The following is a 27,453-nucleotide window of genomic DNA, read 5'->3' on the forward strand; positions in this document are numbered from 1 at the left end:
GTCCGCATGAAACCTTTTTTTTTTTTTAGCCGGACACAAAGTCAGACATGCAGGACTTTGTGTCTGGCTAAAAAATTTGGTTTCCCCATGGACAAGCAACAGGCGGACACCGACGGTCACCTTTTCCAACCCATTCAAAAGAATAGGTTTTACAGCTGACCTCTGGGTTTCCGTCCCCTGTCCAGTTTCGTCGGGGCTGAAAACAGAACCCAGTAGAATGCACACACCGGACACCAAGCGCAAGTGTGAACAAACCCTAAGTCAGCTACAAATAACGTCTATGATAGAAGTAATAATTATTACACATACAGGGAGAAAAGCTATAAATGTGCAGCATGCAGCTAGTGGTAAGGCTCTGTTCACATTACATTTGTGTGACACTTATGTTTGTAAATACTTCGAATATAAACCTCTAGTGATTGTCTCTAACCCTTGTAACTGATTGTCTCACTTCTGCATACAGTATATCACCCATCAGCCACCATTGTAATAATCCATATTGCACAGTGTACATAGTACCCGCTGGCTGCACTTTATTATATAGTGGAAATAATCCTACTGTCTATAAACTGACTACAAGTATTCTGTCTGCCCCATAACTATGTAGTATAGCAGAGCTGACTGCGCTATTCTGTCTGCCCCATAACTATGTAGTATAGCAGAGCTGACTGCGCTATTCTGTCTACCCCATAACTATGTAGTATAGCAGAGCTGACTGCACTATTCTGCCTGCCCCATAACTATGTAGTATAGCAGAGCTGACTGCGCTATTCTGCCTGCCCCATAACTATGTAGTATAGCAGAGCTGACTGCGCTATTCTGCCTGCCCCATAACTATGTAGTATAGCAGGGCTAACTGCGCTATTCTGCCTGCCCCATAACTATGTAGTATAGCAGAGCTGACTGCGCTATTCTGTCTGCCCCATAACTATGTAGTATAGCAGAGCTGACTGCACTATTCTATCTGCCCCATAACTATGTAGTATAGCAGAGCTGACTGTGCTATTCTGTCTGCCCCATAACTATGTAGTATAGCAGAGCTGACTGCGCTATTCTGTCTGCCCCATAACTATGTAGTATAGCAGAGCTGACTGCACTATTCCGTCTGCCCCATAACTATGTAGTATAGCAGAGCTGACTGCGCTATTCTGTCTGCCCCATAACTATGTAGTATAGCAGAGCTGACTGCGCTATTCTGCCTGCCCCATAACTATGTAGTATAGCAGAGCTGACTGCGCTATTCTGTCTGCCCCATAACTATGTAGTATAGCAGAGCTAACTGCGCTATTCTGCCTGCCCCATAACTATGTAGTATAGCAGAGCTGACTGCGCTATTCTGTCTGCCCCATAACTATGTAGTATAGCAGGGCTAACTGCGCTATTCTGCCTGCCCCATAACTATGTAGTATAGCAGAGCTGACTGCGCTATTCTGTCTGCCCCATAACTATATAGTATAGCAGAGCTGACTGCGCTATTCTGTCTGCCCCATAACTATGTAGTATAGCAGAGCTGACTGCGCTATTCTGTCTGCCCCATAACTATGTAGTATAGCAGAGCTGACTGCACTATTCTATCTGCCCCATAACTATGTAGTATAGCAGAGCTGACTGCGCTATTCTGTCTGCCCCATAACTATGTAGTATAGCAGAGCTGACTGCACTATTCTATCTGCCCCATAACTATGTAGTATAGCAGAGCTGACTGTGCTATTCTGTCTGCCCCATAACTATGTAGTATAGCAGAGCTGACTGCACTATTCTATCTGCCCCATAACTATGTAGTATAGCAGAGCTGACTGCGCTATTCTGTCTGCCCCATAACTATGTAGTATAGCAGAGCTGACTGCACTATTCTATCTGCCCCATAACTATGTAGTATAGTAGAGCTGACTGCACTATTCTATCTGCCCCATAACTATGTAGTATAGCAGAGCTGACTGCACTATTCTATCTGCCCCATAACTATGTAGTATAGCAGAGCTGACTGTGCTTTTCTGCCTGCCCCATAACTATATAGTATAGCAGAGCTGACTGCGCTATTCTGCCTGCCCCATAACTATATAGTATAGCAGAGCTGACTGCGCTATTCTGTCTGCCCCATAACTATGTAGTATAGCAGAGCTGACTGCGCTATTCTGTCTGCCCCATAACTATGTAGTATAGCAGAGCTGACTGCGCTATTCTGCCTGCCCCATAACTATGTAGTATAGCAGAGCTGACTGCACTATTCTATCTGCCCCATAACTATGTAGTATAGCAGAGCTGACTGCGCTATTCTGTCTACCCCATAACTATGTAGTATAGCAGAGCTGACTGCGCTATTCTGCCTGCCCCATAACTATGTAGTATAGCAGAGCTGACTGCACTATTCTATCTGCCCCATAACTATGTAGTATAGCAGAGCTGACTGCACTATTCTATCTGCCCCATAACTATGTAGTATAGCAGAGCTGACTGCACTATTCTATCTGCCCCATAACTATGTAGTATAGCAGAGCTGACTGTGCTTTTCTGCCTGCCCCATAACTATATAGTATAGCAGAGCTGACTGCGCTATTCTGCCTGCCCCATAACTATATAGTATAGCAGAGCTGACTGCGCTATTCTGTCTGCCCCATAACTATGTAGTATAGCAGAGCTGACTGCGCTATTCTGTCTGCCCCATAACTATGTAGTATAGCAGAGCTGACTGCGCTATTCTGCCTGCCCCATAACTATGTAGTATAGCAGAGCTGACTGCACTATTCTATCTGCCCCATAACTATGTAGTATAGCAGAGCTGACTGCGCTATTCTGTCTACCCCATAACTATGTAGTATAGCAGAGCTGACTGCGCTATTCTGCCTGCCCCATAACTATGTAGTATAGCAGAGCTGACTGCGCTATTCTGTCTGCCCCATAACTATGTAGTATAGCAGAGCTGACTGCACTATTCTGTCTGCCCCATAACTATGTAGTATAGCAGAGCTGACTGCACTATTCTATCTGCCCCATAACTATGTAGTATAGCAGAGCTGACTGCGCTATTCTGTCTGCCCCATAACTATGTAGTATAGCAGAGCTGACTGCGCTATTCTGTCTACCCCATAACTATGTAGTATAGCAGAGCTGACTGCGCTATTCTGTCTGCCCCATAACTATGTAGTATAGCAGAGCTGACTGCGCTATTCTGCCTGCCCCATAACTATGTAGTATAGCAGAGCTGACTGCGCTATTCTGTCTGCCCCATAACTATGTAGTATAGCAGAGCTGACTGCACTATTCTGTCTGCCCCATAACTATGTAGTATAGCAGAGCTGACTGCACTATTCTATCTGCCCCATAACTATGTAGTATAGCAGAGCTGACTGCGCTATTCTGTCTGCCCCATAACTATGTAGTATAGCAGAGCTGACTGCGCTATTCTGTCTGCCCCATAACTATGTAGTATAGCAGAGCTGACTGCGCTATTCTGCCTGCCCCATAACTATGTAGTATAGCAGAGCTGACTGCACTATTCTATCTGCCCCATAACTATGTAGTATAGCAGAGCTGACTGCGCTATTCTGTCTACCCCATAACTATGTAGTATAGCAGAGCTGACTGCGCTATTCTGCCTGCCCCATAACTATGTAGTATAGCAGAGCTGACTGCGCTATTCTGTCTGCCCCATAACTATGTAGTATAGCAGAGCTGACTGCACTATTCTGTCTGCCCCATAACTATGTAGTATAGCAGAGCTGACTGCACTATTCTATCTGCCCCATAACTATGTAGTATAGCAGAGCTGACTGCGCTATTCTGTCTGCCCCATAACTATGTAGTATAGCAGAGCTGACTGCGCTATTCTGTCTACCCCATAACTATGTAGTATAGCAGAGCTGACTGCGCTATTCTGTCTGCCCCATAACTATGTAGTATAGCAGAGCTGACTGCGCTATTCTGCCTGCCCCATAACTATGTAGTATAGCAGAGCTGACTGCGCTATTCTGTCTGCCCCATAACTATGTAGTATAGCAGAGCTGACTGCACTATTCTGTCTGCCCCATAACTATGTAGTATAGCAGAGCTGACTGCACTATTCTATCTGCCCCATAACTATGTAGTATAGCAGAGCTGACTGCGCTATTCTGTCTGCCCCATAACTATGTAGTATAGCAGAGCTGACTGCGCTATTCTGTCTACCCCATAACTATGTAGTATAGCAGAGCTGACTGCACTATTCTGTCTGCCCCATAACTATGTAGTATAGCAGAGCTGACTGCGCTATTCTGTCTGCCCCATAACTATGTAGTATAGCAGAGCTGACTGCACTATTCTGTCTGCCCCATAACTATGTAGTATAGCAGAGCTGACTGTGCTATTCTGTCTACCCCATAACTATGTAGTATAGCAGAGCTGACTGCACTATTCTGTCTGCCCCATAACTATGTAGTATAGCAGAGCTGACTGCGCTATTCTGTCTGCCCCATAACTATGTAGTATAGCAGAGCTGACTGCACTATTCTGTCTGCCCCATAACTATGTAGTATAGCAGAGCTGACTGCGCTATTCTGTGCGGAGATAACTGATGACAACTGATGTAACTGGAAGGGGAAGAAATCTTATTAATAATGATAAGAGACATGAATGGAAATGTTTCTTATCTGTTATATAAATGATAGAGAGAAGCTCATGTGAAGAGAGACTAATACTGGTCAGTTTCTGACAGTCGCCCCCTAGTGTTATCTGTAATACAGTCTGTGTAATGATCGGTCATGTCTTGAGATCTTCAGTATTAGGATTAGATCCCGGTCACTCACCAGCGTCCTCCCGGCTGCAGAGCGGACACGCGGACGGCTTCTCTCCTCCACTAACGGACTGCAGATAACTGATTTTTCAAATTCCTGTCCTGCAATCCTATTGGTTGTGGCTGTGGTTACTATGGTGACTGATGCAACCTGAGGATTTAACCCCATAAGTACTGTTTTAACACTAAGGCCTATTAATATTTCTATAGACTTCTGGGCCAAATCTTGACTTATGACAACCCATTCTTGCCTAACTAGTGTTTAGGGTTATAATTTCTGTGTTTTAGTTTGCCCACCACCCACATTTTGAGGATTGATCATAGACTCACAGTGAGATAGTTATCTAAAGACTTTTCTGGCCTTTGACCCAAAATTTTTATATTTTCTTCACCAAACTCTTTAGTCATCATTTTTGCCTTGTGACAGGGTGCTCCATCACGTTGCAAAAAGTATTGTTCACAACCAAATTGATCCTGGATCATTGGGAGAATTTGCTCTTGGTGGAGATTCAGATAAAAAGTGCCAGGACCTCTAAATAGAATTCAGCTATATAACTGGTCCAATACCAGTGCTGAATATGCTCAGGAATGGCAACCGGCAGGTGTCAGTGCATCTGCATGCATAGTGAGGTGTAAAAGATTTTGGAGGCCAGTCTGGTGTGAAGAAGGGCATCAAAGAAATCACTTCTCACCAAGAAAAACATCTAAGACATTCCGCAGGAAACGCAGGGTCTGGCCTGGGGTAATATATATCCTACTAATATTAATGTGAAAGTCTGTTTTTGGATGTTTAGATATATATTAGATATACATTTATGATGTACACTTGTGATGACACATCAATTGTTAGAACCAGTGTAATTGCATTGATAAATGTGCTCCAATGTGTCATACCTTATGTCTGTGTTACAAATGAGTCAAAACGTATTAGTTTTGTCTCCTGTTAGATAATAAATGACAATATATAGAAATACTTGCAGAGTTCTTATTAGTGGCGTAACTAGGAATGGCGGGGCCTCGCCGCGAACTTTTGACATGGGGCCCCCCCCCCCCCTTCGTGACCGACACCGAATTCGCCTCAAAATCCTGACCAAAAAGATGGCTCCTATTGAAATCAATGGGAGCTGGTCTGTTCTTTTTTTCCGGGAGCCATTTGTTCCGGCTCCCGGAAAAAAGAACGGACATGCTCATTCTTCGAATCCGCCTGAAGACACTCCCTCCTCCAGACTAGGCCCATTTGTAACACTCAGGAGGGCCAGGACTGATGTCATGGGTAGTATGTAAGCAGCAGCCAGCTTGTAGAATGACCCTTGATCCCAAATGTGCTCAAAGCCTTTTTGATGTCCCTGACTACCCTCCCCCACGTGGTACCTGACAATGACAACAGACAACCAGGTCTGGGGGTAGTGTAAGGGTGTGATGTAGTAAACTGTCAGGAACTAACTTTGGTCAGTAGGTGGCAGCAAATTAATAAATGCCCATAGGGAATTAATGCAATTAATTCTTCAGAATGTAAATATTGTTCGAGGTTGCAAACTCTGATTACAGATAATTACTGGGACATTTTGGACTCCTACAAGCCTGGCAGTGTGCTGGGATTGCAGTTTTGATACCTTGCACTGGAGATAGTCTTTTGCATCATCCATTACCAGGAAACAGGAAGTAGAGTTCTGTGGAGAGAAGGGTCCTGGCTGGAGGTGATGTGCTGAGGGGACAGTGGAGACCTGACATGCTGGAAGGCAGCCTGTGCTCTGCTGGATGGAAGAACTGCCATGCTGGCTGTGGACTGAGTCTGGAGACACAGAGTCTGTGGTGCTACTTTTGGGACTGAGTCTGGAAAGCTCTGAAGCTCAGAAGGTAAAGGAGACCACATGAGAGGAAGGCCTCAAGGACTTGTAAGTACGGCTTGGCCGCGTCCACGTGGTGAAATATAAGGGACTCTTACGCTGACACCTTATCATCTGGGAAATTGGCCTGTCTGTTAAGTGGAGAGCTGGAGCATAGGATATAACTGTACTTTTATGTGAAGACCCCATTTCACTGTGGATTACAAATAGTATTGCGCAATACTTAGGGTGCACCCCAACGAGGGACCGATCCAGGAGAACCGTGTTCTTAAAGGACTTGTATCTGGTACCTGTTAAGTAACTGTGGGAACTAGGAGTATAGTGTTAGTTTGCTGCAATATTCTGTTGCATATTAGTTTGTATTTCTTCTCTGTTTATACCGTGTTACATGTTTTCCCAGGTCGCTATTCTGTGACTTATTCAGTAAACTTTGTCCTGGGGATTAAAACACTGTGTGCGTCTGTGTGGCATCGTGTACCTGCTGAACCTGTGGGCCCAGCCCTTGGTCCTCTTTCATTTGGCGCTGCGAGCAGGGTACATTGATCGCCATGCAGAACGCTTCAGAGTCCGGGGAAGCTCCACCTGAGGCCCCAGTCAACCCTCCTGCCATGGCAGCAGCTCCGATTATGTGTCTGCCTGCAGGGGCGATCTTGAGTCAATTAGTACGATATGATGGTCAGAATAGGCCACTAGAAGACTGGGTTGCACATCTTAAAAGCACCCTCCGGTTATATAATTTGGCTCCTGATCTGCAATCAGATGTGGCGCTGAATGCCTTGGAAGGAGATGCCCGACGCACTGTAATGCTGCGCCCTGAGGAAGAAAGGAAGACACTGGAATCTATAATCTCGATCCTCGAGTCCATTTATGGAGAAACATCCAGTACCGGTAGCCTTAGATCCCGCTTCTTCACTCGCTTCCAGCGTGAAGATGAGACCATCCCCCAATTTGCCAATGCCCTCCAGGAGATTTGGTCACATGTACGAAAGAGAGAGGCCAGGGGTGCTAATGACCTTGGAAATGGAGATGAAATCCTCCGGGATCAGTTCATCCTCGGTTTGCGAAGCCCTCCTCTGCGCCAGGTGCTCAAGGACCGTATCCGGGTGGATGCTACTTTACAGTTTCAGAGGATACAAGCAGAAGCAGTGGCTCGAGATAAAGAAGAAGAGTATGGAGTGTACAACGTGAGAATGCAGTCTGCAGCAAGTCAGAGAACTCCTTCCAATGAAGAAGATTTGCGAGAGTTGGTGAAGGTACTTAGCACATCGGTGGGAGAAATTCAGAGACAGTTGGAACGGTTACAGGCCCCAGTTCCGCCTGAACACTGGGAAAGGGGTGCTGCTCTGATGGCTACTGCACCATGTCAAGCTCCTCTGGAGGAGGGAACAAGAAACTTCACCATGCATCACCCCAGTCCGTATCCACCTACACCTGGACAGACTTGGGGTTCTGCAAGTTATTCGAGGGCAAGGGGCCCCCAGTGTTGGATATGCCAAGAAAGAGGACATATCGCCCGGCAATGCCCGAGGAACCACGCAAACCCAGAATGTCTTCCGTTAAACGGGAACTCCCTGTGGCAGCGGGGCATGCCGCGGGGGAAGTAAAGTGCCAGGACGCCCCTGAAGACCCTCGGGACCTTGTGGCCGAAAGCCCTTACTTGGAAGTGCTGATTGAAGGACAATGGGTGAGATGTCTTATAGACACAGGATCAGAAGTAACCACGATGCCTTTGAAATTCTTTGAGAGAAACTTCGGCCATCTGATGAAACCTGAGAAGGACACTTTGATTAAGTTAACGGCTGTGAACCAGACTGCTATACCTGTGTTCGGAGTAGCTTGGATGAGAATAGAGCTATGCGGACAAGACGTTGGCAAGAAGGGAGTGGTGCTGGTGGAGAAGCCAGCTCGAGATGAAGCCCCAGTCGTACTGGGAATGAATATCCTGCGAGAACTAGATCAAGTCATGTTTTCAAAAGAGGGCCCTGGTTATTGGAAGAAAGCAACTTCCCATAAGCCCACCCGGAGAGCATTCCAGCGCTTGATCAGAGCATGCGGTATCTGTAAAAGCACCCCTGTGGGTAAACCCATTGGAACAGTATATGCTCCATATGGGACTACTTGCACCGTACCCCCACGTCAGGAGAAGATAATACGTATGCCGATTGGAGGAAACCGGAAGCTGAATGGCATAGATGTGCTAATTGAACCCCTGGGCTTGTCAGAAGCTAGCCGAAGTCCAGTGATCGCCAGAACAATTGTATCAGTTGCAGATGGACAAGTGCTAGTCCGGTGTATCAACGTACATGATTATGAAGTTACATTTCATGCAGGAGAGAAAGTGGCTGAATTGCATGTGCTCCAAGCAGAGACACTCACAGGTAGACAGTTAGCCCTACGGGTAGTGAAAGGTGATGCTTGGACTTTGGCAGTGGACCAGAATTTTGAAGAGAAGCCCACACCTGAGTGGAATGGCCAGCGAATTTTGGAGCAAATGGAAATTGATGCAAGCCAATTCACCTCTGATCAAATGGAAAGAATTGAAGCCGTACTGTGGGAGTTTCAATCTGCTTTCTCTCGGAGTGAGGAAGACTTTGGGTGCACAACGGCCATTGAGCACGAAATATCCACTGGGGATACTCCCCCAATACGAGAAAGATACCGGCAGATCCCACCTACTCTCTACCAAGAGGTGAAGACCATGCTGTCTCAGATGATAGACAGTGGGATAGTGAAGGAAAGCCAAAGCCCATGGGCTGCGCCGGTGGTTTTGGTGCGGAAAAAAGATGGGTCCTTGAGGTTCTGTGTGGACTATCGAAAATTGAATGCAGCCACAGTAAAGGATGCCTTTCCTCTGCCAAGGATAGAAGAGTCATTGACGGCTTTGCAGCGTGCCAAGTATTTCTCAACCCTAGATCTGGCAAGCGGCTACTGGCAGGTACCTGTTGCAGAAAAGGATAGGCAGAAAACTGCCTTTATTCTACCGATGGGGCTGTACGAATTCAACAGAATGCCATTTGGGCTGACGAATGCTCCGGGTACCTTCCAACGTCTGATGGAACACTGCCTGGGTGAATTGAACTTCGAGTCGATACTGATATACCTGGATGACGTGATAGTCCATGCACCCACATTTGAAGAACATTTGAGGAGATTGCGGCAAGTGCTCAGTAGGCTCCGCGCTCATGGCCTTAAAATCAAACCAAGAAAGTGCCATCTCTTTCAAACCAGCATAGAGTATCTGGGACATGAGGTATCTGCTGAAGGAGTTCGTCCTGCAGATAGTAAGGTGGAGGCCGTGAGCAAGTGGCCTCAGCCCAAGACACTTCGGGAAGTGAGAGCGTTTTTGGGACTGGCCGGTTACTACCGAAGATTTATAAAAGGGTTTGCGAAAATCGCTGGTCCACTACATGAACTCTTGAGAGGGACTTCCCAGGGTCCGAAGACACGCCCTATCTCATGGGGGCCGCCTCAGCAACAAGCATTTGATGAACTAAAGAAGGCCCTGACTAGCGCTCCCATCCTGGCATTTGCTCAATTTGACAGGCCATTCATCCTGTATACCGATGGAAGCCTGCACGGATTAGGAGCAGTGTTAGCTCAAGAACAGGAAGGCCAAGAACGAGTCATCGCATATGCTAGTCGATCCCTACGGGACTCTGAGCGGAATCCGGATAACTACAGCTCCTTCAGGCTCGAGTTGTTGGCGTTGGTTTGGGCGATGACCGAGAAATTCTCAGGGTACCTGACCGGGGCCCATGTACTAGTACGAACAGACAATAATCCATTGGCCCACCTGCAGAATGCAAAGCTTGGTGCTCTAGAACAGAGGTGGATGGCTAGACTAGCGAAGTATAACTATACCATCAAATATCGTGCTGGCAAAGACAATACCAATGCTGATGCACTATCTAGAGTCACCTGGGAGGTGCCAGTCAGAGAGGTCGATGAAGAAAATGAAGGAACTGAAATACCTGATCTCAGTCGAGTGCCCCGACGGTCACCCTTGGCAAGCTCAAGTGGGGTGGCTACTGGTGGCACGGTGCTATTAGGGAAGACTGAAGAAGAATGGGCACAGGTGCAGGATGATGATTCGGACTTACGGAAAATAAAATACTGGGTTAAAATGGAAACCTGGCCTAATCTTGACATGCGAAGTCATTTGTCTTCAGACGGATGGAAACTGTTACAACAATGGGACCGGCTAATAATTCAAAATGAGGTCATGTATCGGAGAGTGTTCCTGCCGACAGATCTTGAAGAGAGGTGGCAAATAGTGATCCCAGGTGTCTTGGCCCGAAGAGTAGCCCTTGAGGGACATGAGAAGGGTGCCCACTTTGGAGCAGAGAAAACGTACAGGTGGGTGCAGAGATTCGTATACTGTCCCCGGCTGGAGCAAATTGTCAGGGAAGTGTGCCAAAAATGCCGAGTTTGTGAGCTGGCGAAACCTCCAGAGCAGCGGGCCCCCATTCAAGTGATTCATACATCCGCACCACTAGAAATTCTGATGATTGACTACATCTTAATCGGACAATCAGTGAGTGGGCATCAGTATTGCCTTGTGATGACGGATCACTTCACAAAGTTCTCTGTGGCAGTACCAACCCGTGACCAGACGGCAGAGTCAGCCGCCCGTGCAGTGTGCAGACACTTCATCCAGGTGTATGGATGCCCGAAACGAATTCATTCTGACCAAGGAGCTTGCTTTCAAGGGAAACTGATGGAAGAGCTATGTCGACTGTATGGGATGGAGAAGTCAAGAACAACTCCGTACCACCCGCAGGGCAATGGAGCCTGTGAGAGGTTCAACAAAACACTTCTACAGATGCTCCGTACTCTGGAAACAGATCGTAAAAGGCGCTGGCCTGAATATTTGCCCGAGCTGCTCTGGGCATACAATAATCGTGTTCATAACACTACTGGCTATACCCCGTACATGCTGCTGTTTGGTCGTCCTGGACAGGAAATCACGGAAATGAATCTCAACCCACCTTCTGAAGAGATAACTAGAACCGCTGACTCTTGGGTGCAGAAACACCGAGACAAACTGAGAACCATCCAACGGGTGGTCAATGAGAGATTGCAAAAGCAAGTCCCTAGAGATCATCAACCGGTGCAAACAGTACCATTGTTACCAGGTGAAAGAGTACTGGTTCGTGAAAAGCGGCCCACTAACAAATTGGATCACCGCTGGGAATCACAGCCCTACATTGTGAAACGACAAGTGTTTTCAGAAGGTCCAGTCTATGATGTCCAAGCAGAAAACTCTGATGGGCCAACTCGGAGGTTACACCGTAACATGCTGAGACCATGTCTTTCTGAGGGACGGTCCTTGCTTGAAAATACTGGAGAAGTTGAGCAAAGACGTCCAGACCCAGTGCGTTCAAGAGACACCGAGTGGTGGCTGGTCACTATGCCGCCTGTACAGACGAATGAAGTGCCTACTCCTGAATGTCCTGTGACAAATGATACCCCAGAAACTGCAGTACTACCCCGAGAGGAGTTGAATACAGTTCCTACACCAGTGACACCAAACCCAGGCATTCGCAGGTCGGAGCGCTCCACGGCAGGTATCCCCCCTCAGCGCTATGCAGCTGATGATTTTATTTGGTAGAGTTGTCGGGACGCCAACATTTTAGTGGGGTGGCATGTAAGGGTGTGATGTAGTAAACTGTCAGGAACTAACTTTGGTCAGTAGGTGGCAGCAAATTAATAAATGCCCATAGGGAATTAATGCAATTAATTCTTCAGAATGTAAATATTGTTCGAGGTTGCAAACTCTGATTACAGATAATTACTGGGACATTTTGGACTCCTACAAGCCTGGCAGTGTGCTGGGATTGCAGTTTTGATACCTTGCACTGGAGATAGTCTTTTGCATCATCCATTACCAGGAAACAGGAAGTAGAGTTCTGTGGAGAGAAGGGTCCTGGCTGGAGGTGATGTGCTGAGGGGACAGTGGAGACCTGACATGCTGGAAGGCAGCCTGTGCTCTGCTGGATGGAAGAACTGCCATGCTGGCTGTGGACTGAGTCTGGAGACACAGAGTCTGTGGTGCTACTTTTGGGACTGAGTCTGGAAAGCTCTGAAGCTCAGAAGGTAAAGGAGACCACATGAGAGGAAGGCCTCAAGGACTTGTAAGTACGGCTTGGCCGCGTCCACGTGGTGAAATATAAGGGACTCTTACGCTGACACCTTATCATCTGGGAAATTGGCCTGTCTGTTAAGTGGAGAGCTGGAGCATAGGATATAACTGTACTTTTATGTGAAGACCCCATTTCACTGTGGATTACAAATAGTATTGCGCAATACTTAGGGTGCACCCCAACGAGGGACCGATCCAGGAGAACCGTGTTCTTAAAGGACTTGTATCTGGTACCTGTTAAGTAACTGTGGGAACTAGGAGTATAGTGTTAGTTTGCTGCAATATTCTGTTGCATATTAGTTTGTATTTCTTCTCTGTTTATACCGTGTTACATGTTTTCCCAGGTCGCTATTCTGTGACTTATTCAGTAAACTTTGTCCTGGGGATTAAAACACTGTGTGCGTCTGTGTGGCATCGTGTACCTGCTGAACCTGTGGGCCCAGCCCTTGGTCCTCTTTCAGTAGTCGTTGCTCTTTTTTTTCATGTAGATTGTGAGCCCTGCATAGAGCTCACAATGCACATTTTCTTCCCTATCAGTATGTCTTTGAAATATGGGATGGAAATCCACGCAAACACGGGGAGAACATACAAACTCCTTGCAGATGGTTTTATGCCCCTGGCGGGATTTGAACACCAGGACTCCAGCGCTGCAAGGCTGCAGTGCTAACCACTGAGCCACCGTGTGGCCCCTTAGTCGCTGCTCTTTTACTAGCAGGACGAAGTAATAGGGCCCGTTCACATGGAGTAAACGCGCGTGTATTTTGACAAAATACACGTGTAAAAATAAGACTCCCATTGACTTCAATGACATTTTACATGTGTATTTTGATGTGTATTTTGGCGTGTATTTTTACACGTTTATTTTTTACACGTGTATTTTGCCAAAATACATGCGCGTTTACTCCATGTGAACTGGCCCATACAAATGTACAGATGATGGAGTAATTCTTCATATACAATACTGTGATCCCTGCAGGCAGTGTCCAGTAAAGCAGGTGATGGAGCTTGGAGCAAAAATACTTTAGGTAGTTTAACTAGTAGTTGCTCGAGTAGTTTAACTTGGACATGGTAACTATGGCCTGTATCCAGGGGGGTTATTTCTCAACAAACTGGGTACACGTATGTAGAAGAGGAAACAGGGGTGTTGACAGTGGGCCTTGGGCAGAGCAGACTGCGCATGCCCACAGGCCACGAGTAAATGGCCGCTTACAATACTGTGCAAGCGGCGCAGTCTGCTCTGCCCAAGGCCGGAGACCTAGAAGTTACAAGCCACCGCCAGAAGAAGAGGCTGAAGAGGAGACTCCTGACGAAGATGGAGGCGGTGCTGGAGAGAGTTCTCTCGCAGCATTGGGGACGCCCCCAGTGCTGTTTGAGCGCTGGGGCCCGCCCCAGTGCTGTGAGAGAGCTAATTTGCCTACCGACAAAAAACGGGATTGTAGGCGAACGGCGGCACAGAGAAGACAACGAAAGGCATGAGATGAATAGCCTTTCTTAAGGCTATTCCGATATGATACCTAGAAAAAATAGTGTGTGAATGATAGGATCCCTTTAAATATACAGTCATGGCCAAAAGTTTTGAGAATGACACAAATATTATATTTTCACATGATCTGCTGCCCTCTGGTTTTTATGTGTGTTTGTCAGATGTTTTTATCACATAAAGAAATATAATTGCAATCATATTATGAGTAACAAAAGCTTATATTGACAGTTAGAATGAGTTAATGCAGCAAGTCAATATTTACAGTGTTGACCCTTCTTCTTCAGGACCTCTGCAATTCTCCCTGGCATGCTCTCAATCAACTTCTGGACCAAATCCTGACTGATAGCAGTCCATTCTTGCACAATCAATGCTTGCATTTTGTCGGAATTAGTAGGTTTTTGTTTGTCCACCCGTCTCTTGATGATTGACCACAAGTTCTCAATGGGATTAAGATCTGGGGAGTTTCCAGGCCATGGACCCAAAATCTCTATGTTTTGTTCCCTGAGCCATTTAGTTATCACCTTTGCTTTATGGCAAGGTGCTCCATCATGCTGGAAAAGGCATTGTTGATCGCCAAACTGCTCTTGGACGGTTGGGAGAAGTTGATCTTGGAGGACATTCTGGTACCATTCTTTATTCATGGCTGTGTTTTTAGGCAAGACTGTGAGAGAGCCGATTCCCTTGGCTGAGAAGCAACCCCACACATGAATGGTTTCAGGATGCTTTACAGTTGGCATGAGACAAGACTGGTGGTAGCGCTCACCTCGCCTTCTCCGAATAAGCTGTTTTCCAGATGTCCCAAACAATCGAAAAGGGGATTCATCAAAGAAAATGACTTTACCCCAGTCCTCAGCAGTCCACTCCCTGTACCTTTTGCAGAATATCAGTCTGTCCCTGATGTTTTTTCTGGAGAGAAGTGGCTTCTTTGCTGCCCTTCTTGAGACCAAGCCTTGCTCCAAGAGTCTCCGCCTCACAGTGCGTGCAGATGCACTCATACCTGCTTGCTGCCATTCCTGAGCAAGCTCTGCACTGCTGGTAGCCCGATCCCGCAGCTGAAACACTTTTAAGAGACGGTCCTGGCGCTTGCTGGTCTTTCTTGGGCGCCCTGGAGCCTTTTTGCCAACAATGGAACCTCTCTCCTTGAAGTTCTTGATGATGCGATAGATTGTTGACTGAGGTGCAATCTTTCTAGCTGCGATACTCTTCCCTGTTAGGCCATTTTTGTGCAGTGCAATGATGACTGCACGTGTTTCTTTACAGATAACCATGGTTAACAGAAGAGAAACAATGATGCCAAGCACCAGCCTCCTTTAAAAGTGTCCAGTGGTGTCATTCTTAATCATGACAGATTGATCTCCAGCCCTGTGCTCATCAACACCCACACCTGTGTTAATGGCGCAATCACTGAAACGATGTTAGCTGGTCTTTTAAAGGCCGGTGCTGCAATGATGTTGAAATGTGTTTTGGGGGACAAAGTTCATTTTCTAGGCAAATATTGACTTTGCAAGTAATTGCTGTTAAGCTGATCACTCTTTATAACATTCTGGAGTATATGCAAATTGCCATTAGAAAAACTGAAGCAGTAGACTTTGTAAAAATTAATATTTGTATCATTCTCAAAACTTTTGGCCATGACTGTATAGGAAGGAATGGGGAAATACCTCTTTACCTCATATGTAAATGTCCATACCATCTCGGTCTGCAAGGACTATTAAAGGGAATGGGACATGCAGATTTTGCTGTGGTTTTTTGAACCAAAGCCAAATATGACTACCAAAGGAATGGGAAATATTTAGGAAGTTTTTATACTTCTTCCTTCTGCTCAATCCACTCCTGTCTTTGGCTAAAAAAAAACTACAGGAAAATCTTCAACAAAAAAAGCTGTGTTTCTGCAACATGGGGCCTTAGCTTTATACATAGAAATGGTTGGCTTGTAACAACACACAGGGCCGCCATCAGGAATTTTGGGGCCCCATACAGCCTAAGTGTCTGCCCCCCCCCCCCCGACTGCCGCCATTTTAAAACTACTTTATTTTGCGACATACCAATTCTGTATTACATTTCCCTTTATTTAGCAGCATTACAAGGCTTCATCAGATTCTATTTGCAGGTATAATCTGCTACGTGTGACAGCGCCTATAGAGAGCCAACACCATCTATAAGAGCCCTCCTAATAAATCCTCAGGGCTTATTCACATTGCGTTTTTGGCCTCCCTTGCCGGGATACGTTGGTAACCAGTCAGAATCAGCTGTCAACTTATCCCTGCACGAAGAACTGGCCATTAAAAAAAAAGGGGGGGCCTGCAGTTCTCCGTGCAGGGATAAGTGGGGAGCTGATTGTGACTGGTTACCAATGTATCCCAGCAAGGGAGGCCAAAAACGCAACGTGAATACTCCTTTAAAGTGAAAGTCCCACCCCCAAACAGGCTGCTATGCTAGTAGCATAGCAGTCTACATGATTAATAATACAAAGCACACATACCTTTGGAGCTATTGTGTGCTTTGTAGTTCTCCAGCTAAAAACCTATATATTATATATTATTGCCCCAGTTCCCTCTCCGCAGTGCCGCACACCTGATGTCCCAACAATCCCCCCCCATCCACCTTCTAACATCTTTCCACTGCCCCCTGTACCCATACCTCCCAACTTTTGAAAAACCAAAAGAGGGACAAAATGTGCGGCGTGCTTTGCGCGCCGTGGCAAATTTAGCCCCACCCACCATTATGTTGACTCCACCCATTCTCATTAATTTTTCATGTGCCCGCACACAGTATAATCCTCCTACAGTCACCCGTACATTATATGTCCCCCCTCTATCTCTCCCCCAGCTTCATATACACCCTTCATCTGCACCCAGTTTCATGTCTCCCACCCAATCTCTGCCCCCAGATTCATGTCCGCCCATCCATTTCTGCCCCCAGTTTCATGTTCCCCCCCTCCATCTCTGCCCCCAGTTTCATGTCCCCTCCATCTCTACCCCAAGATTCATGCCCTCCATCTCTGCCCCCATATTCATGTCCCTCCATCTCTGTCCCCATATTCATGTCCCTCCATCTCAGTCCCCATATTCATGTCCCCTCCATCTCTGCCCCCATATTCATGTCCCCTCCATCTCTGCCCCCATATTCATGTCCCCTCCATCTCTGCCCCCATATTCATGTCCCCTCCATCTCTGCCCCCATTGTCATGTCGTCCTCTCCATCTCTGCCCCCATATTCATGTCCTCTCCATCTCTGCCCCCAGTGTCATGCCGTCCTCTCTCTGCCCCGAGTTTCACGTTCCACATTACACTGACTGACTTACTTTCTCCTTCGTTCCCTCGCAGCTCTCTGCGCGCCTCTCTCACTGGCGCACAGTTATAGACGCGATGTGACGTCATCACATCGCGTCTGCAAGCTAGTAGCGGAGGCGGCGAAGCGAGGAGCTGACACAGGTCAGCTGCTCGCTTCAGCCGCATATGTGACAGCGAGAGAGGCGCGCAGCGGCGAAGCAAGGAGCTGACCTGTGTCAGCTCCTCGCTTCGCCGCCGGCTACTGGCTTGTAGACGCGATGGCTGAAGCGAGGAGCTGACCTGTGTCAGCTCCTCGCTTCACCGCTGCCGCCGGCTACTGGCTTTTAGATGCGATGTGATCACATCGCGTCTACAAGCCAGTAGCAGCGGTGGCGGCGAAGCGAGGAGCTGACACATGTCAGCTCCTAGCTTCAGCTGCATATGTGTCAGGGAGAGAGGCGCGCAGCGGCGAAGCGAGAAGCTGACCTGTGTCAGCTCCTTGCTTCAGCCGCGTATGTCTTCAACTCAGATCTGCGTCCTCTGGATGCAGATCTGAGTTGAAATAGGACATACACAATGACTGCTACGGGCGCCAGGGGGCCGGCACACGGTGGCGGGCCAAAACCGGGCCCCCCCCATTTTTCAATTTGGCCGGGCCCCTGACGCCAGTACCAGTAGTACTGCGCTATCGTCGGCCCTGACAACACAATTGATAAAAATGTAATGCTAACTTTTTGCATTGTTTAAAATAAACTAAAATAAAACAATTAAAAAAAGAACAAAATTATCAGTATGGTAAATGGAATGAGGGAGGCCAAAAGCAAATAAAATGTTTTTTGTTTTTTTTTCCTAAGGCACAGCTCCATATATTTACAGCTTCTAAACTTTCAATATCAGCAGTGGCTGTCAATATCAGCAGTGGCTGTGTACCATAACTCCATGATCCTGGACGTTTAACCTCTTAAATGCAGAAGTCAATAGTGACCATGACATCCATGGGGTTTGTCACAGCATGTGACCCCCACATCGGCCCCTCTACAACTATCAGAAAATGGGGAAAAAAATTGATCAGAAAATCATGTGTACCCCAGAATTACCAATGAATAGTATCATAGTATAGTATGGACCTGTCTCTGACCTCTCCTTCAACTCCAAAATATTGGGAGGCAAACAGAGAGCGGTACATTGAAGAATGGAGAAACGACATAAATAACTCCAAGAAACTCATCGTGTACCAATCCCTACAAAAGGACTACTCCATGGCCACCTACCTGGAGAGAATACACCACCCCAAACACAGACAGACCCTGAGCCGGTACAGACTGAGCGCCCACAACCTAGAGATAGAGACGGGGCGACACAGGCAGACGTACAAGCCACGGGAGAACAGACTGTGCCAGCACTGTGACCAGGGGGCCCTAGAAGACGAGACCCACTTCCTGCTACACTGCACCAAATACTCAGCTGAGAGGGCCGTCTACTACCAAAGACTCTCTGCCCACATCCCAGACTTCATATCTGCAGACGAGTAGAGGAAACTCTACATCCTACTGGGAGAAGAAGAGGCCACTGTGGAGAGCGCTGCCCAATACGTGTCCAGCTGTCACCAAACAAGAGGAAGATGAGACTCCACGGACTGTTATACTTATCCCAATACACCCACCCCACCCCCACCTCCCCATATAGAAGTCACCAACGAAGTGGAAGATGAGACTCCACGGACTGTTATATATATCCCAATACACCCACCCCACCCCACCTCCAACCCCACCTCCCCATATAGCGGTCACCAACGAAGAGGAAGATGAGACTCCATGGACTGTCATGGACTGTTATAACCCAAACCACCCCCCACCCCCCCATACCCACCACTCACCCACCCGAATCCAACTCCCCCCCCTCCCCACCGCCTACTTTACTAGCTTTGGCAATGCCATATACCTATTCGGACGTGCCAATAAAGCTTTTTTGATTTGATTTGATTTGAATATCAGATTGTCTCCCAATTTCTACAGCTTCAAGCCCAAATTAAAGACGCATCTTTTCAGACAGGCCTATCACAATTCCTAATGTAAACCCTTCCATACCATAATTAGAATTCCTAAATCTAATCCTCCTTTGCTCATGCTCCTGCATTACCCCACAGCAGGGGTCCTCAAACTACAGCCTTCGGGCCACATGCAACATTTTTACGGCCCACAAATATACATGCAACACAAGGCACAAAAATAAACGATAGCTTCAAAAATGTTTAACTATGTCAAAAAAGACAGAAGCATACTGACCCTGGACTTATAAGTCATTTATTACTACTACCATCAATATATATAAAAATATAACAATTTTTATTAAATGATACTCAAATGATAAACATTAAATACAAATACAAAAAACAGGGGATAGTTGCTTCAAAGATACAATGGATGGTAGTAGTAATAAATGACTTATAAGTCCAGGGTCAGTATGCTTCCTGACGAAGCCGCTTGGCGAAACACGTGTTGGGGCGCGTAAACGGGTGGTAGGTATTTACATTATTATTATGGTCCCAGGGTCTGTTGTGTAAATCTCTACAGAGTGTTTTCTTTATTATGTCTCCTTGCTGATTACCATTGTTTTGTGTGAGACCTGCCTTGGTACACACTCTTTGTATTACAAACAGCATTGTAGACCTATGTGATCTCTCCACAACATATACAGCATACTGACCCTGGACTTATAAGTCATTTATTACTACTACCATCCATTGTATCTTTGAAGCAACTATCCCGTTTTTTGGATTTGTATTCAGGGTCGGACTGGCCCACCGGTAAACCGGGGGATCCCCCGGTGGGCCCCCGAGGCTGACTATTAGTTTTCATTTCCCAATGTACTTTCAGGGACTTCAGGGGCCCGATCGGGATATTCAGGGGCCCGATCGGGCTCCTGACCATCCCAAAATGGGCCCCTGTACCATTCCCTGCGAGTGTGTGAGAATTAGCAGGCGCGGGGCTTCTCCTCCCTGCGCTGTGCACTGCCGGCATGTAGCAGGACGTGTGCTGCCCCTCCCCCACACAGATCGGAGTGTGCAGGGGGAAGTCTGCAGAGCTTTCACCACAGGCCAGACAGGACAAAGCTGCACAGGAGCCTCCTCCATATCCAGTGAACCAGGCCAAATGTAAGTACATTTTTTGGGTAAAAATATGTATATTTAATGTTTGTATATTTGTGTAAAGTGTCTGATATACTGTGTGAGCCCTGTATGCTTGTAGATAGAGGTGTGTGTATATATTATGTATATTTAATATGTGTATATTTGTGTAAAGTGTCTGATATACTGTGTGAGTCCTGTATGCTTGTAGATAGAGGTGTGTGTATATATGTATGTATATTTAATATGTGTATATTTGTGTAAAGTGTCTGATATACTGTGTGAGCCCTGTATGCTTGTAGATAGGTGTGTGTGTATATATGTATGTATATTTAATATGTGTATATTTGTGTAAAGTGTCTGATATACTGTGTGAGTCCTGTATGTTTGTAGATAGGTGTGTGTGTGTATATGTGTATGTATATTGTACATGAATGTATGTGTGTAAATATATGTTATTTGTATTAGGCCTGGTTCACACCTGCGTTCAGTATTCCTTTTTGGGAAGTCCGCTTGGGGTTCCCCCGAACAGAAACCTATACGCATTAAAAAGCGGTGAGCAATGAAACCACACGGACCCCATAGACAATAATGGGGTCCTTGTGTTTTCCGCGCGGTGTCCACATGAATCACACGGAGAGAAAAGGAGTACTTGCAGCACTTTTCTCACCACACCATTCATGCGGACACTGCACGGAAAACACATGGACCCCATTATAGTCTATGGGGTCCGTGTGGTTTCATTGCTCACCGCTTTTTAATGCGTATAGGTTTCTGTTCGGGGGAACCCCAAGTGGACTTCCCAAAAAGGAATACCGAATGCAGATGTGAACCAGGCCTAAGTATATCCAGCATATGAGTGTCTTTCTGTGTTTTCTTCTGTACATGTCTATCATTATGCATAGCATTGTATTTTATAGTGTGATGTTCAGTATATTGAGATGTTACAGGGGTTATCCAGGAATTACAGTTCTCTGCAAGGGAAAGGTCACAAATAAGAAAAAAAGCAAAACCCATACTCGCCTGTCCCCGGTGTCTCCCACGTCCGTCTGGTCCAGTGGCTCCCGGAGCGTTGTTCTGGCAGATGTCATCGCCACACGTGACTGCTGAGGCCAATCAGCGGCCTAAGGAAAGGACACGTGACATCACAGGTGACATGTGAGTGATATCGCGGTTTCTTTCCTTAGGCTGCTGAGGCAGATGATTGACTTCATCGATTACGTGTGGCGAGGACTGAAAAAACTCTGGGGCACCGCTGGAGCGGACAGGGGTAGGAGAATCAGGCACAGGTGAGTGTGGGTTTTGTTTTTTTTTCCTTCACAGGCCTCCTTGTAGAAACCTGTAATTCCTGGGCAAACCCTTCAAGGATTAGGCCCTACTGAGCAAAACACAGCTAACGCTGGATTCACACCAGCGTCTGGTTTCCGTCTTCTGCATGCAGAAGATGGAAACCTGTCGGACCAAGTCTGGCCGTGAGCGCCAGTGAGCGTTTTATGTTCTCTGCGGCAAAACCGTTTTAAACCGGACACAAAGTCCTGCATGTCCGACTCGGTGTCCGGTTGAAAAAAACAAAAATGTTTTGCCGCAGGGAGCACAAAACGCTCACAGGTGCTCACGGACGCACACTTCATTTGAACGGGTTTGAAAAACGCCTGCAGGTTTCCATCTCCTCCCCAGTTCCGGGCAGGAAACGGAAACCTGAAAGTGGAGAGCCGGGGCGCAGATGTGAACGAGCCCTTAAAAACGCTTTCTATTTTTTTTTAAGCACACAAGCATACTCTCCTGTTCCCAGTGTCTCCCAGTGCGGTCCAGTCCGGCATGTAACTACCAGCAGAACTGCAGGACCGGAGCACTGGGAACACATGAGTGTGGGGTTTTTTTGTGTGCTTTGTTTTTCACCTCCCCGGAATAATTATAATCAAAAAAAAAAAATTATTCTGGACAACCTCTTTAAAGTGTGGGGCATTCGGGGGGGAAATTAAAGGGGTTGTCCAGGCATAATTTTCTATGGTTTATTGTCAGCATAGGCTATAAATGCCTGATCTGTAGGAGCCGACACCCAGCCCTCAGACCGATCAGCTGTATGGAACCACTTCTGGCACCAGTCCTGTACACAATACGGAGCCAGAAGCAGAAAGCTCTGTCCACTGTATATCAGCTGGCACCTTCTCTGCATCTCGGCACTTATTGAAGTCAGTGGGAGCTGAGCTGCAGTGAATCTGCCAGGCAACTATACAGTGGATGAAGCTTTCTGCTTCCAGTCCTGTATTGTGTACAAAACGGGCGCCAGAAGTGGTTCCGTACAGCTGATGGGGCCGCGTATCAGCCCCCTAATGATCAGGTATTTATGGCCTACCCTGAGGATACACCATAAAAATAATTAAGCTTGGACATCCCCTTTAATATGTATATGTATGAGTGTGTAGGTAACTGTTGTGTGCAGTTTTTGGAAATCGCAGCATGTCATTTATACCTACAGAAACACTTACAGTGTCCCTATAGGTATAATGGAAGCAGAAAGTCCTCGGAGGAAACCTCTGTAGAGTTTCTGCAAAAAGCGCTGCAGGAAAAACTGATGTGTCGGCGCCAGGGGTTTTCCCGCAGTGCTTTTTTGCTGCGGGACGCTGTGTTAGGCCTTGTCCTTATAGTGTGGTGTACAGTATATTGAGATGTTAAAGAGGAGCTCTCACCACCTGGGACACATGCAGTTTAATATACTGCTAGAGAGCTGACAGTGCGATGAATTCAGCGCACTTTCGGCTTTCCCGTTCTGTGCCCCCCGGTGAAGAGCTATCGGTGCCGGTACCGTAGCTATTCAGTGTCAGAAGGGCGTTTCTGACAGTCAGTCCGGAACGCCCTTCCTCACAGCAGCGCCTATAGCCCTGTACTGTGCGTTCAGCGTCATCGCTGCCTGGTAAGCAGCGACCCCTCTCATAGTACAGCGCTATAGACACTACCGTGAGGAAGGGCGTTCCTGACTGACTATCAGAACGTCCTTCTGACGATGAAGATCTACGGTACCAGCACAGAACGTGAAAGCCAATAGTACACTGAATTCAGCGCACTGTTGGCTTTCTAGCAGTGTATTAAACCTCATGTGCCCCAGATGGTGAAAGGTCTTCTTTAAGGATTAGGCGCAACAGCAAGATGCAGCTAAAAAAACATTGTGGGAAAAAAATTGCAGTGAATCTCAATATATTTTTTCCACAGTGTTTTTCATTGAGCTTTTGTCCCCAGCACCCCGTTTGTCCCCGCCTGTGTCTGTTGCACATCGTATGGCGGGTGAGCAGCATGGCTCCTGATATGTTATTACCTTCAAACGCCCTGTCTTGGTATCGCTGGTTTGCAGGGTCCTGATGGTGGGCCCCTAGAAATAATTCCACTGGTGGGCCCTAGACACCCCAGTCCGACCCTGTTTGTATTTAATGCTTATCATTTGAGTATCACTTAATAAAAATTGTTATATTTTTATATATAGTGAGATGCTTCTGTCTTTTTTGACATAGTTAAATTTATACGGCCCGCCGGCAGGGGTGCGCCGTCGCCCGGATTGCTCACTAACGGTGTGGGATTCCTGTTAGTGAACGATTTCTCCAAATGCACATACAACTGAAAGCTGTCAGTGTAGGCCATGGTCTGCACAACCATGGCCTACACTGACTGCAGAGTGTGACCTCTGCCCTGATGCAGGTGCTATGACGTAAGTTATCAGTTCCTGCAGTCAGAAGAAGTAGGACACCCGGCAGCTCTTCATGGGTAAGTATAAGGGAGGGTTCACACGGTGTAACGTGCCGCGTGATGCGGCACGTCTACGCCGCGGGACCCTTTGCGGGCCGTACACGCTCCCATTGATTTCAATGGGAGCGGGGATCATATGCGCCGCGCTAGTTTGCAGCCGTGATGTTGTGGCCGCAAAATCACGGCCGCAAACTAGTGCGGTGCATATGATCCCCGCTCCCATTGAAATCAATGGGAGCGTGTACGGCCCCAAAGGGTCCCGCGGCGTAGACATGCCACATCACGCGGCACGTTACACTGTGTGAACCCTCCCTAACACTGTGTGTATGGGGTGAGGGGAGGTGCGTTCTGAAGAGGATATAATACTGTGTGGTTGGGTGTACTGTGGAGCATATAATACTGTTGGGGGGGACTACTGTGGAGCGTATAATACTGTGGGGGAAGCTACTGTGGAACGTATAATGTTACATTTTTTTTAAACTATATTTCAGCCCTCCAATGGTCTGAGGGATAGTGAAATGGCCCCCTGTTTAAAAAGTTTGAGGACCCCTGTCCCACAGGATATGATGCCATTTTAGACTGCAACTTTATATGTCCAGGCACCATCTGCAAATTAAAGGACACGACTGGTGACGGCTCATACAGTAACCTCTATCACAATAATGTCTGGACCACTGTATAAGCAATGCTACCTCTGATGCCACCCCTGCTAGCTCTTGTGTCACCCCCTCTACCTTATAGATTATAAGCTCTTGTCAGCACGTTCCTGAGTCCCATTAACTATTTCTCGGTAATGTATCTTTTTGTCAGTACTTGATCCCAATTTGTAAATTGCTGCAGAATATGTTGACTCTATATAAATAAAATGTATTATTTTTATATTTTATTATTATTATTATTATCATCATCATCATCATTACTATTATTGAATAATAATAATAATAATAATAATAATAATAATAATAAAATCCCTTTAAAAATGGCAGCAGACTTATCTTGCAATCATCATTATGAAAAGTTTTATTTTCTCTTACTAAGAGATTGAAAAGAAAGGGGTGTGAAGTTTGGTTCAGTAGAGCCTTAGCATAGTCATAGTCATAGGTGTGAAGCACAAATTTCTGCAAGAGCGAAGGAAATTGTTTCGCGATAAAATTTTGAATTCATTTCAAGACTATTCTGGAATTCCGTTTGAGTGGGAGTAAACAAGACCTTGACATACCTATTAAAAAGTTTTATCAATGTTTACCCAGCCCAAGAATACAAGAGGATAAGTTTAATTGCATGTATAATGATAATACCGCACACTTCTTACAAATATGTTTGTCTCCCAGAAAGCCTTTTATAACTTAACATTTCTATTACCGCTATCAGAAAAGCCCCAGACAGACAGCTGTATTTACCGTCTTCCATCAAAAGATGATAAAAAGAAACAGTTTATATATCAGATTATATAAGGCAAAATTGACTAATGATTATAATTTATAACCCATCACGGAATAATGATGTATTCAAGGGTTGTCATCAAATGATGAAAGGAACCTAATATGAAAGATTTTCTCTGAGTAGAATAACTACAGTTAAATTGCAGCGAGATACAATTCTTTGATAAAACACAATAAGAGTCTCTAGAATCCCTAATAATAGGCTCCTTATACTGATTGGAGCATTGCAATAAAAGCTCCGAAATTAAAAGTTTCAACAAGTTTGATAAGGCATGTCAAGGTGAAATCAAATAAAAATTGAAAATGCAACAAATATGCAATTTTCGGTCTCTAAATATTGTACAAATTTTTCATTCATAAGCCATTCAGCCCCAGATAAAATGAACACATCATGTAAAAATGGAATCTGTACAATAAGAACCTTAAACCTTTACTGTTACGTCGCTGCTGTTGTTACGGTCTGCTCGTACTAAAAAGGTAATTCCATCCCAAATACCGCTGTGATCAGTTTAATTCGCTAGCTGCAGAAAAATATGGTTTTAAATTATGTTAAGTGTTTGCTACATTACCGGTTCTCCGACAGATCAGGGAAATCTGAGCAGTAAAATTTATTCCCAAAATTATAGGGGTTATCTGGGACTATTATATTGATTGCTGTGAAATTTTCACTATTTACCAAGCACAGTACATTGTGTAGTGGCTGAGCTTGGTATTGCAGGTTCACTATATTGATTTGAATGGGACTGAGCTGAATCATGACCATGTAACAATGGATGTGATGTTACTGCCTGAGAAGAAGACGCGCTCAAAGAGGACCTTTCACGTCCTTAATTCAGCGCACTATCGGCTTTCCCGTTCTGTTCCCCCGGTGAAGAGCTATTGGTGCCAGTACTGTAGCTCTTCACTGTCAGAAGGGCGTTTCTGACAGTCAGTCAGGAACTCCCCTCCTTACAGTAGCGTCTATTGTGCTGTACTGTCAGAGGGGGCATTCCTTACCGCCCAGGCATGACACTGAGTGGTGAGGAACGCCCCACCCCCCACTCCTGATAGTACTCGTCTATAGACTAGAACTGGGGAAAGTTCCTCACTGCTCAGCGTTATCACTGGGCGGTAAGGAACGCCCCTTCTCACAGTACAGCACAACAGATGCTGCTGTGAGGAAGGGCATTCCTGACTGACTGTCAGAAACGCCCTTCTGACAGTGAAGAGCTACGGTAATGGCACCGACAGCTCTTCAGCGGAGGCACAGAACGGGAAGCTGAATTCAGCATACTGTCAGCTATCTAGCGGTGTATTACACCGCATGTGCCCGAGGACGTGAAAGGTCCTCTTTAATATCCTAAACCCAGATGACCCCTTTAAAGGGTAACACTGCCAAAACTGCCTATGGCTAAGGCCCCACAGACCGGATCGCAGCAAAAAAGAATTGAGGGATAAAACGCGGCGTACCTTCTGCTTCAGTTATAGCTATAGGGAAACCATTGGTGAATCTGTAGGTATAATTGACATGCTGTGATTTCCACTATGGTTTTGCAAATTGTAACGTGTTTGCTGAGCATATTTTTACACAGTATGTGGATGGAATTCTCTACAATCCCATCCACCTTGCAGTGGTGGTAAAAGGTCACGTTTTT

The sequence above is a fragment of the Leptodactylus fuscus genome, chromosome 3 (assembly GCF_031893055.1).
Source record: "Leptodactylus fuscus isolate aLepFus1 chromosome 3, aLepFus1.hap2, whole genome shotgun sequence".
NCBI lineage: Eukaryota > Metazoa > Chordata > Amphibia > Anura > Leptodactylidae > Leptodactylus > Leptodactylus fuscus.